The sequence below is a fragment of the Haliaeetus albicilla genome, chromosome 6, assembly GCF_947461875.1.
Source record: "Haliaeetus albicilla chromosome 6, bHalAlb1.1, whole genome shotgun sequence".
Classification (NCBI taxonomy): domain Eukaryota; kingdom Metazoa; phylum Chordata; class Aves; order Accipitriformes; family Accipitridae; genus Haliaeetus; species Haliaeetus albicilla.
This window is the reverse complement of record NC_091488.1, coordinates 5,661,557-5,671,974: the sequence shown is the minus strand read 5'-3', so window position 1 is coordinate 5,671,974 and position 10,418 is coordinate 5,661,557. Positions and strand designations below refer to the sequence as shown.

General features: G+C 43.5%; 1 protein-coding gene and 1 long non-coding RNA gene across 3 annotated transcripts in view; one reads left to right on the top strand and one right to left on the bottom strand.

Annotated features, from left to right (window-relative positions):
• Positions 1-375: 375 nt before the first annotated feature.
• Positions 376-5,815, bottom strand: LOC138685630 (uncharacterized). The gene is made up of 2 exons (XR_011324953.1): positions 5,706-5,815; positions 376-5,364 (listed from the first exon to the last, which is right to left on the bottom strand). It is a non-coding gene; the product is annotated as an uncharacterized lncRNA (long non-coding RNA).
• A 553-nt stretch (positions 5,816-6,368) lies between these two features.
• TAB3 (TGF-beta activated kinase 1 (MAP3K7) binding protein 3) overlaps positions 6,369-10,418 on the top strand; it is a 47,745-nt gene continuing 43,695 nt past the window's right edge. For both annotated transcript variants that reach the window (XM_069784884.1, XM_069784883.1), the window contains exon 1: positions 6,369-6,505. The gene's annotated coding sequence lies outside the window, so the exon portion shown is untranslated. The remainder of the gene's footprint in view (positions 6,506-10,418) is intronic.

Here is a 10,418-nt window from a genome sequence, read left to right as displayed (position 1 = left end):
CACTGACTGTACAAACCTGCAGAAAACCCTGCATATATATACATGTACACACATGTGACGTTTGTGAACCCTCACTAAAACCGACAGTGCTATGTTTTTATGACTGTTAAATTGCATGCTAGTTAGATTAAACTTGGTTTGGTTATGCCCCATCATTTACTGAGTAAAGATACTGTAAGTGCTAGCTCAATAGACTGAATGCTAACAGTGTTTTCCATACATCTTATGCCCTACTAAAGTAGTCTTACTGCTGCCCTGAAATATTTCAGTAGGGCTGAAACTAAACATTCCATAGAGGGCTGTAAAATACAATCAAAACAATCACAGAATGAGATATATTCTATTTCAGTTAATGAGTAGGAAATCTCCCAAACATCATGTAAATATTTGGTTTTTATTCGTATCCTGCAGCACTGTTCCAACTTTCTGTAGTACTACAGAGCATGGTTTGAAAATCATTTTCTATTATACTTACGTATCTTTCCAGCAATATAGCAACAGATAGCAAAAGGAAGTATTTGCATCACAGTCAAAACACACTGCTCCTCCCCTCCGGAACAAACCACACAGCTCTAACACCCTTTACGTCTCTCTTGCCCAACAGATATGACTAAGAAAGCAAGAAAAAATGTAAGAAACATTTCATCCTCAGCGAGTAGTGCTTTCCATATGTTGCACCAAACTCTTACGCATTCCCATAAGTACAGGTATTTAATTTCTACAGATTGGGTTTTTCTGACCCAATCATTCTGACTGCTCTTACTAGCAACCTTATCTGATGTGATGTGGTAATCTGCTATCTGCCCATATTCCTGTTCACAGGATAAGCTGGCACTGGGCCACTGACAGTATGTGATGACGAGTTCAGACAAGCAATCAGTACAATTCAAAAGTACTATCTCCCTTTCAAATGTCACACCTCAGTGAAAAATCTGGGAACTGGAAATACTGCCCTGATACTACTAGATCCAATTACAGGAATCGTGGCAAAAATTTTACTGTCATCTTGAATGAACAGCAAAGCACCAAATAATCCTAAATTAAGAAAAGCACATGCAATCTTCTATCGTGATAATTTACAAATGTACCTCCTTTATCCCTAAGAATTTCAAAATCCTTTACCAGCAACTTAACAAATCACATACTCACCAATCTAGGTATATCTATGTAACACATGCAGGTTGTAAATGGTAAAACGGACTTACACCACAGCCATTGTGTCCACTGCGGAAGTACAGCCACACCTAAGATAAAAAAGGACAGCTAATTTTACAGACTACAGTAGTCCCACACAATAGCACTGGCACAGAAGGACCAAATGACATCATTCATTTAAATTCCTGTTACCACAGGGAAACTCTAGGTATTTAGAAACTGGAATCGGCCAGAGCACCAAAGTTAATTGCAATGAAAAATACTCCCAAAGGAATCAATTACATAGATCAGCCAAAAGATAAATACAGTCTTCATGTCACTTCAGGAATAAAAAAATAAAAATCACAAATCCTCTTTGAATTGTATTATTAAAACCTTTGAACCCTAACAATGAAAACGCATGCTCGTAAAGGCATACATGCAAGCATGTCTCTTCACTTCTCTCACACTATATATCCCATTCAAGCATCAGAAAACACTTATGCCATGACACTTACTTTATATGTTACTACTGATTTGATTCATCAGTCTTTCAGCACCAAGTAACTCTAGTGACAATGCCTATGCCAGGACTGCAGCAGTTAAGAAGACTCTGCAAAGGAACACTTGAAATTTTTCATAAGTTCTTAAGCATGCTTATCAAGAATGTGTATTTCTGTAGAATCTAGTTCTTCCAAGTCACAGGCTAGAAATCTGTAAAGCAGCAAACTTAATTATGAAAATTTCAAAGAGAAAAATGGGGACTTCTCTACAGCTTTTCTTCGAGGAGAGTGAACGCCAACTAAAAGGTGCACACTGGCACTAGCTCTACTGCTCTTCCCAGTGTCTGCATTACACTGTGTCAAAAAACCATTCCCTAAACAGCAGCAGAGTTCTGTCCCCACTTGCTAGACTCACTCAGAGAACTTGAGAATACAAAGGTATGCCTTGAAAATGTCCTGGTATATACACAGATGTGATCGTAGTGTTGTATGTCTGAAGTGGAGAACACGAGACATGGAAAAGATAATAGTGAGGGATAACGCTTTCTCATTTACCGGACATACATGCACATTTATACATATACCAACAGGTTTCCCGAACTGTGTTACGTAGCCCTTCAGAGGGTATAACAACTGACAGTTGCTTAGATCTGCATTTCATAAGGCAGAAAAGATTACATCTTAAGACAAAGTAGTAACATTTTTTGAGTGCTCTCAGGAATCTTTTCCATTTTCTCAGAGGTTTATTTTGACTTCTCAACTTCAGTATTGCTGTATTTACTCTTAAGTTTCAAGATATCTTCATTCTGAACTCAACTTCTTGATCCATGATCTGTTAAAACAATAAATACTTTATACTGTTGTCTCAGTGTCACATGGCTGACAGCAATGTGAAACAGAAAAATAACCAGGGTATGTAGTAGTCAAAACAGCTTTGCTGCAAAAGGAAAAGTACAAAGGGTGATGCACAGATCCAAAAAGTTTTGGCTACATTTGAAATTCAGTACATGAATTGTGCTCTAGAAATTGTTTTTAGGGCATAGAATTCACCTTAAAATGAGGAAAGGACAAAGATATATTCCTTAAAATGTAAGGAAAGAGAGAGAAGCAAGGTGGTTTCATAAACACAGGATTTATTAAAGAATAGCTAGATGGTTTGAGAAGTTTTAACTGACATATCAGGACAACAAGTTTCTATTTAATTCTGTAGGCAGAATTAAAATTGTTACAGAAAGGATATCCTTCACTGTGAGCTCCGGTTCTACAGGCTTCCACCTAAATAACTCTGCTTAGACCGTGAAGGCTGCAACTTCTTGTACACAAGTAAATATCACAGGAGTCAGCAGGATCTGACGCTAACACAAGGCATTACCACAGGCCTACAGATTACTCTGCTTAGACTTCATGCCAAGATAATTTCCTTCCATATGGAAAATGATATGAAAAAATGGTGCCTCCTTACTCTAGACACACATTCCTGGCTTTGTATAATGACGTTAATTACTTCAAGTACAAAAAGACCAAAAAATGTTACTTCTTTTTGTAACTATGACAAATGGATTCATACTGTATTCTACTTTACGCACCATCAGATAAAACCATTAAGCAAATTTCAGTGACAAAACACGCATTACTGATCACACTGTAACAGGGAGAAAGAACTCAGTTTGACTTTTTAGATTCAAGACTCAGTTGACAGTGCTTACATTGAAAAATTATGCTTTTGATTTGTAAATGGAACTAACTCAGTACAGGAACTATTCAGACAGAAAACATATGGAATACTAGAGGGCCATTTTGTCAAGATACTCTTCTGGCTGCAATTCTTAGGCACAAACATGCAGAAAATTGCTTTCTTCCAAAATAGGAAAATGGGTCTCTTAGATTGCTGTTTATAAAGAGAAAAGGGGAGCAGAAATAACTACATTTTTGTTCTGTTTAAAAATGAATGTAGCATGGAATTGAAATCCCAACCTGAGGCCTTTCAAAGATGGGTAGTAATAACTGCCATAAGCATTACATTTTAAAAAAGTCACACAAAACCCAGGGGCATTTTCATCTAGAAGTTATTACAGAACTGGATTTCACAATGAATTCCATTCTACTTTGAGTTACTGTCTGAGCTGCAAGTATTGAGATAGATCTGTTTTTCAAATTTTCATTGCATGCATTGCATTTTTTAAAATGCAGGAAAAAGGGTATTTCAGAGCCCTGTCTGATGCACTGGTTCTCACACAGCTGTCTAAGAACTGCCCTGATTACTCAGTGCCAGCTCTCCTTGTTTCCAGCTGCTAAATCCCATTAGAAGCAGCTAAAAATACATTAAATACTTTCTTAATATTACTTTTCCGTGTAATCAATTGTTGTAGTTGTCATATGGATAAGAGGAGACAGAAGAACTAGATCAGCAATAAAATGAACTCCTTTCAGAGATGTGTTCAGTGAAGTTAAAACATATACAATCTTTGATTTCTGGGGTATCAGGCACCTAATACCCATAAGGATTTTTCTCCTAAATTCTTGAGCAGAGCACTGGCTCTGCTATGATTAATTGTGAAGTTTCAAGACTGATTAATTTGCCAGTAGCACAATCCTGCTCTCAAATCTATGACTAGCTAAGGGCAGATGAAAAATACGAAGTCTCTGCAAATTTCTGTTGGAACACTCCTGCTTTGAAAATGGGATGGGTGCAGATAAACCAAGCAATTGCTAGATGATAGTCTTCCATTACAGTTCATTGCAGAGGGTTGCAGAGGAAAAGCATCATTTTCAAACAGAAATAAAGGATTGGTTGCTGCTGAACTGAAATGGAGCCATGGCGCTTACTTGCATGATGCTACGCTGGCTAGCTGAGACACGTGCATAAGAATCAACAGCTACACAAAGGGCTGTTTCTCACATTTTAAGAAAGTGAGAGACTAGATAGAGCTACTGGAACTATTCATTCGTCCAAAAGCATGCATTTATATTTGGGAATTACGGATTTTTGTTGAGGAACGCACACTTTAGCAGCTTGGTATAAATTCCAATCATAGGATAAGAATCAGTCTCTGTTAGATAACAGTACTGTTGCACCAAGATCCTGTTTACTTCTGGGTTTACATCTTGCCTCTCCAGAAATGCTACTCAGGCTTGGCTTGTTTCTGATGTAGGAATTAGAATACAAGAATCCCTTAATTAACTTCATGTAGCCTCTGACACAGCAACCAAGGCCTCCGCATACAGAAGATGACATGGAGAATCAGTAATGGCAACGCAAGATACATGTCCCCTCCTTTCACCCCTTCACCCTGCACTTCCCACTTCTCTACCAGAGAGAGACAGAAGGTGGTTACAGGAACTCTGCATCTGCTCCGATTAATTTCAGTGCAATGGTGTTTCTGTGGCTCTGACGAACAGCGATAAGCAAGAAGAAGGAAAAAAAAAGGTCTACCTAAGAGAGGTGCTAGCTGAACAGAGAAAAATATTGGAACACATAAAAACCCTGAGAAACACAAATCATGGTCTTTATCATTTAGGAGGAGACGCTTTAGACCAGCTTACACTGGCACACAAACAGAAGAACGTAACCTCAAACTATGGCCCAGTCTGTGGATGAAAAATCCATGTACACCCACTAAACCATCTGCAAGGCTCTGCCTCAACAGGAAGACTTCAGCCTCGGTTGACGTCAATGAAAAGTCCATGCTGGATCAGTCTGTATCATCACAACTGCCTGAAGTCTGTCCTGCGAGCAGAGGGACACAAAAACATTCCTCGGAATGGCACAGGATGAGGAGAGCCGAGGGCAGGAGCGCAGCACACGGGCAATTTTCTGCTCACAGCTATCGCCTGCTGCATGAGCAAGAACGTGTCCACACACCTTATCGTTCCTGTCAATATTCAGAAAAAAGTAACGCCCCTTCGATAAGGGCCCAGCCGCGCTCAGAAGAAGGGTTCTGTCAAGGGGATGCTGCCTCCCACCCGCCGACCGCCCCGCTCCCAGGCCCCGGGTGCCCGCCGGGCAGTCCAGCTCCCTCTCCCCGGCCAGGCCAGGCCAGGCCAGGCCGCGGTCCCCCCCACTCCCACCTCTCCTCCCCTCCGCCAACCCCGTTCCTGCGCGATAACACCGGGAGACGGGCCGGCCAACCTCCAGCGAGCCCCAAAACCGGCTCCGGGAAACCTTTATTTAAAGGACCTGAGGAAAAAAAAAAAAATCGCGGTGTGAAGACCAGGAATACCGGGGGATCGCACAGCCGGCCGGCACCTCCTCCTCACAGACCCAACCGCCCGCCTCCTCCTCACAGACCCAACCGCCCCGCCCCGCCTCGCGCCCGCCGCCGTTCGTTACCGCGCGCGTTCGAACCCCCGCCCCCCCCACTGCCCCCCCTCCTTCCCTCCCTCCCTCCCCTCCCGCCGCCCAAGTCTCGCGAGGGCGGGGGCAGCCCCGGCGCGCGGGCCGCGCCATGTCGGAGCCTGCTCGGCGCAGGCCGGGCCCCTCCCCCCGCCGCGCGCCCGGCGGCCTCTAACGCCCCGCGCTGAGCGTGCAGGCGCAAGCCCCGGCCGATCCCGGAAGCGCTTCCCCGGCCGCGCGCAGCCCTCCAGGCCCCCCCCCCTCCTTTTCCCTCTCCCCCCCCCCCCGCCCCGTCCTCTCTCCCCCCCCCCCCCTTTCCCCTCCCCTTGTCTCGCGGAGACCCGGTGCCGCCGGGAGAACGCCCCCCCCCCCCGCTCGGCGCGCCTTCACCGGGGGGGGCACGCGCGCCTCTACCCCCCCACCCCCCCCCCCGGGCAAACGTTCGCCGTCCCGGAGGCCCGGGGCTGAGGTGAGGTGAGGGGCCGGGCGGGCGGGAATGCAGCCGCCGCCGGAGCCGAGCCCCCAGCGCAGAACGGTGAGGGGGCAGGCCGGGAGGAGGAGGAAGGGAGGCGGGGGGGGGGGGGCTGCCCCGCTGCCGGGGGGTGCCCGGTTAGGGAGGGAGGGGGGGGTGACCCCCCCACCCCCCTCCCTCTCCCGGGTGAGGGAGAAGCGGGGTGGGAGCGGGCTGGAGCTGGCGGGTTCCCCCTCGGGGGTCCGGGGGGGGGAACGGGGACAGACTGCCCCCCGGGTGGGGTGGGGGGGGTGTCCGGTGGGGTGCGGGGGCAGGGGTGCGGTGCTGGGAGGGTGCTGGTGTTGATCCTGGCTCCTGTTTTGCTGCCGCACTCCCACGCACCGAGCGGAGGAAACTTTGGTCTTTGTTTTTTTGGAGCTTTTCGGAGAGGGTGGGAGGTTGGCCGCCCGGGGATCCTGAGAGGGTGTCCGCTGAGGGGGGCGGCTGTGGTGTCTGCTGGGCCACAGGTGCTGCTCTTGCTGTGTTGTAAAAAAAAAAAATAAAAAAAAAAACCGGCAGAAATTCACAGGTAAGAGAGCTGCCACTGCCTCTTCGACATGTTGACTGCAGTATGATGATGCTGCTGTTGTGGCTTGGCTCTGGAGACAGAAGGCCCCCAAAGGTAGGAAGGCCTTAGTTGCGCTCTGTCCAGAATCTTGTCTTCATGTCAGATGTGAGATCTTATCGGTTGTTTGTATTGGCTGTTGGGAAGAATAGCTTCGGTTTTCTTTTGGTTTGCCTTTTAATATGGGTGGATATGGTGGAAGGATGCTGCTCTTATTTATGGCTTGATACTGCTCCAGTGTTAGCGTTTGACTGTGCAGTTGGTGTGTTTTCCCCTTGTTCAAACATGACTTTGTAACGCGATATTGGCTGTTCTTTCCCTTGCTTTAGCAAGGAGAAAACAAGGAAGGGAAAGGCAGTTGCATAGATGGCTTGAGAGTAACTATACTCTGGAGTTGGGTAGAGAATCCCTGTCACCAAAAAACCCAGAATGGCCCAGGTATGCCACACTGGAAGGTAGTGGAAAAACTTAAAGCAGGATACTGTGTTCAGGTAAATATGCATAAAACTGTCTTTGAAGGTTTCAGTGGTATCTAACTTGTAAAGATGCTATTAGTAGTCTATTAATAGGTTTATAGCTGATGAACACAGTAAATATTAGCTAAATAGAGAAATCGGCTAAAAGGATAGCTATTTGTAATGCTTTTATAATTGCTTTTATAATAACTACGTTTCAAGATTTTTCACCTTGGCATTGTGCAGTAGCTTTCCTTTTCCCCTCTTCTGTTCTAAATAAATATTGCGAGTGGATAGGCCAACCCGTCCGTCTGATGTATTGATAGGCGTCTGTTATTTTTAGTGCTGGTGTTCACTGTTACAAAATTGAGTAGTAGTTGTTTATAGGCTTATGTTCTGTAACAGGTCCACTTGACCAGTTCTGTTTTGGGAGGGCTTAGTATAAAAGAACTCTTAAAACTTACAGGTAAAGCCTGCATGGTCAAAGGTCAGTGTCTCTTCTGATAGCTTTCATTTTGTTTTCTAGATCTGTGAGAAGAGCAATACTTACTTCTGCCCCTTTTCAAGTATATTTTCAGTTAGCATATTTCATGTAAAAAGAAGAAATGTTAAATTCATTTCCTCTTAGTAGTGAGAGAGGAACAGGATTCTTAAAAATAAAGTATTTCACAACATTTGTTGAAGCCTGCCCTTTGTCCTGTCTTGTAAATGGTGTCAGTTGATAGCAGCAATCTGAGGAATGCCATAAAACCCTGTATTAACGTATATATAGACTGTCTTGGTTCATCCATAAAATTGCTAGCGTATTAAATTTTACACGCATTAGTAAAGGATAATAAAGTCAGCATTTAAGTCTGCCTTAAATCTTAAATCTTTTGGTTTAGGTAGGTACAGTGAGTTGGATAACCGTGATGGATGCTTATAAGGAAACTATACTTTTATGATGTATTTTCACCTGGCTTGGGTCATAACCTTTACTGTAAGTGATGGCAGATAAATGTAAAGAGATCCATGAGATCTGTGTCCATTCTTTCTTGTTGTTTCCTGGATCTCGTTGAGCCTCCTTTTTCCTTCCATTAGTTGTCATCTTGAGGAAGACAAGATAAGTTGAATAGGTGTTGTGAAAGCGAGTCCTCTTTTCCACCCAGCTTTGGTGATACACTTGTACTGATGTCTGTCCATTGAGTTGCAGATGAGTAAATGGTAATCCTAATGGTAAAGGATTCCTTTGAACTTGTCCAAGAGAATACATTAACATGATTCTTAAGGTTATCCGCTAACAGCTTGCCTCTTTCTGTCCCCTCTCAAAAATTATGTAGTGCTTCAATGAAGTTAAGTTTTCGGTTGCACTGGTCTGTAGATGCTTTCTCCTGACTTTAAACCTGTGGTGATTCATTTTCTATGCATTTTTAGATAGCATTAAGTAGCCTCAAAGTATGACCTGCAAAAGTGTTCTCAGTTAGGGTCAGAGTTACATGTTTCCTTGCGCACTGCAGTATATAATAAATACGGAACTTAGGAAGATGTTTTATTGAGTTATTTTTCAAAGAGCTTTATCTTCAAGTGGGATGATAGTTCAAATTACTTCTACAGCAGCAGTGTTTTAGCAGAATCGCTAACAATACAAGCAGAAGCCTTTGATTTACTTGTTTGACACCAAAGATATTCTAGTGATGGTCCAAACGCTGAGTAAATGATAGAATCCAGTAAATTCTGGATAATGTTACGTCTATCATGTATGCTTAGTCATCCAACTCAACTATGGTATGACATGTTTTGCTCTAGGAGCGTCTGTATGATGCTCTTCTTTCCACTGCTGTGAACTGAAGTAGGTGCAGTGCCTGGTGTGTATGCACCTGTGTGCGTGCATGAATGTGAGTAAAGATATTTGCAGTGAAAGAGTTATTTTTGTTACATGGTACATTTGAAAGGCAGGTGGCAAATGGATAGCAAAACTAAGCGAGAGTTGATACAAAGCCTCGAGACTTTTTCATAAGCACCTTTTGGACTACTTTTGACTGCAAGTGTTTCAAGTTACAAGGTAGAAATATCTGTGACTTGTGGTTTTGCAATATTTTTTCCTGTCCCTGTTACTGTCTTTACTCAAACAGAAAAATAAAGCTAAACTGGAAATTGGTGGTGCTGCCTAGTGCAGTAAACTGATATTAGGGTATTACTTTCAAATCCCTGCCAAACTTTTCTGGTATTACTTGTCTTTTTTTGCAAGTTGGACCTATCCTTCTGTTACCTATATAATGTAAATTTTCTGTAGATTGTTACTTCTGTATGAGCATAATAGACTAAAATATTGTCTGAAGGGCTATTAGCTGTCTTGTTCTCGTGAAGGACCAAGAATCGTTTTGTCGAGATTGAATTTTGATTTGTCTGGTGATGTCATGGTGCCAATTCGCCATGTGTGAAACATTCTTTCTAAATGGAAGGATGAGAGTTTTGAAATACTTGTTTAGACTCATGTATGCAAATGTTGAAGGTGTTGGTTGAAAACAGTTCTAGGATAGGTTCTTGTACTCTGCCAAACCTTAAAGTATCAGTCAAAATTGTCCTTTGAAAGGCTTTCAAATTGTGAATATGCTAGTAATACTATGCAAATTTGTCTCTCCAGCTTCAGACAAATGGTGTAAGTCCGACCTGATAGTGTAGATGGTTCTGGGGTACTGAGTATCCATTCCGAGTACCTCTTATTCTGTGTGAGGTGGATAGTTGGTCAGTGACTTCTGTGCTGTGTCGGTCAGTGCTTAAAAGCTGTCACTGTGGTACAAGTATCCAGGAGACTCATGGGCCCAACTACCAGAAAACACATCGCTGAAGCCTTTTTATTGACAATGAGGAGCTGGAATACATCTGGCAAAATTCAGTATGTAATAAGAAGGTGAGACAAAGTTACAGTGTTGCTAAT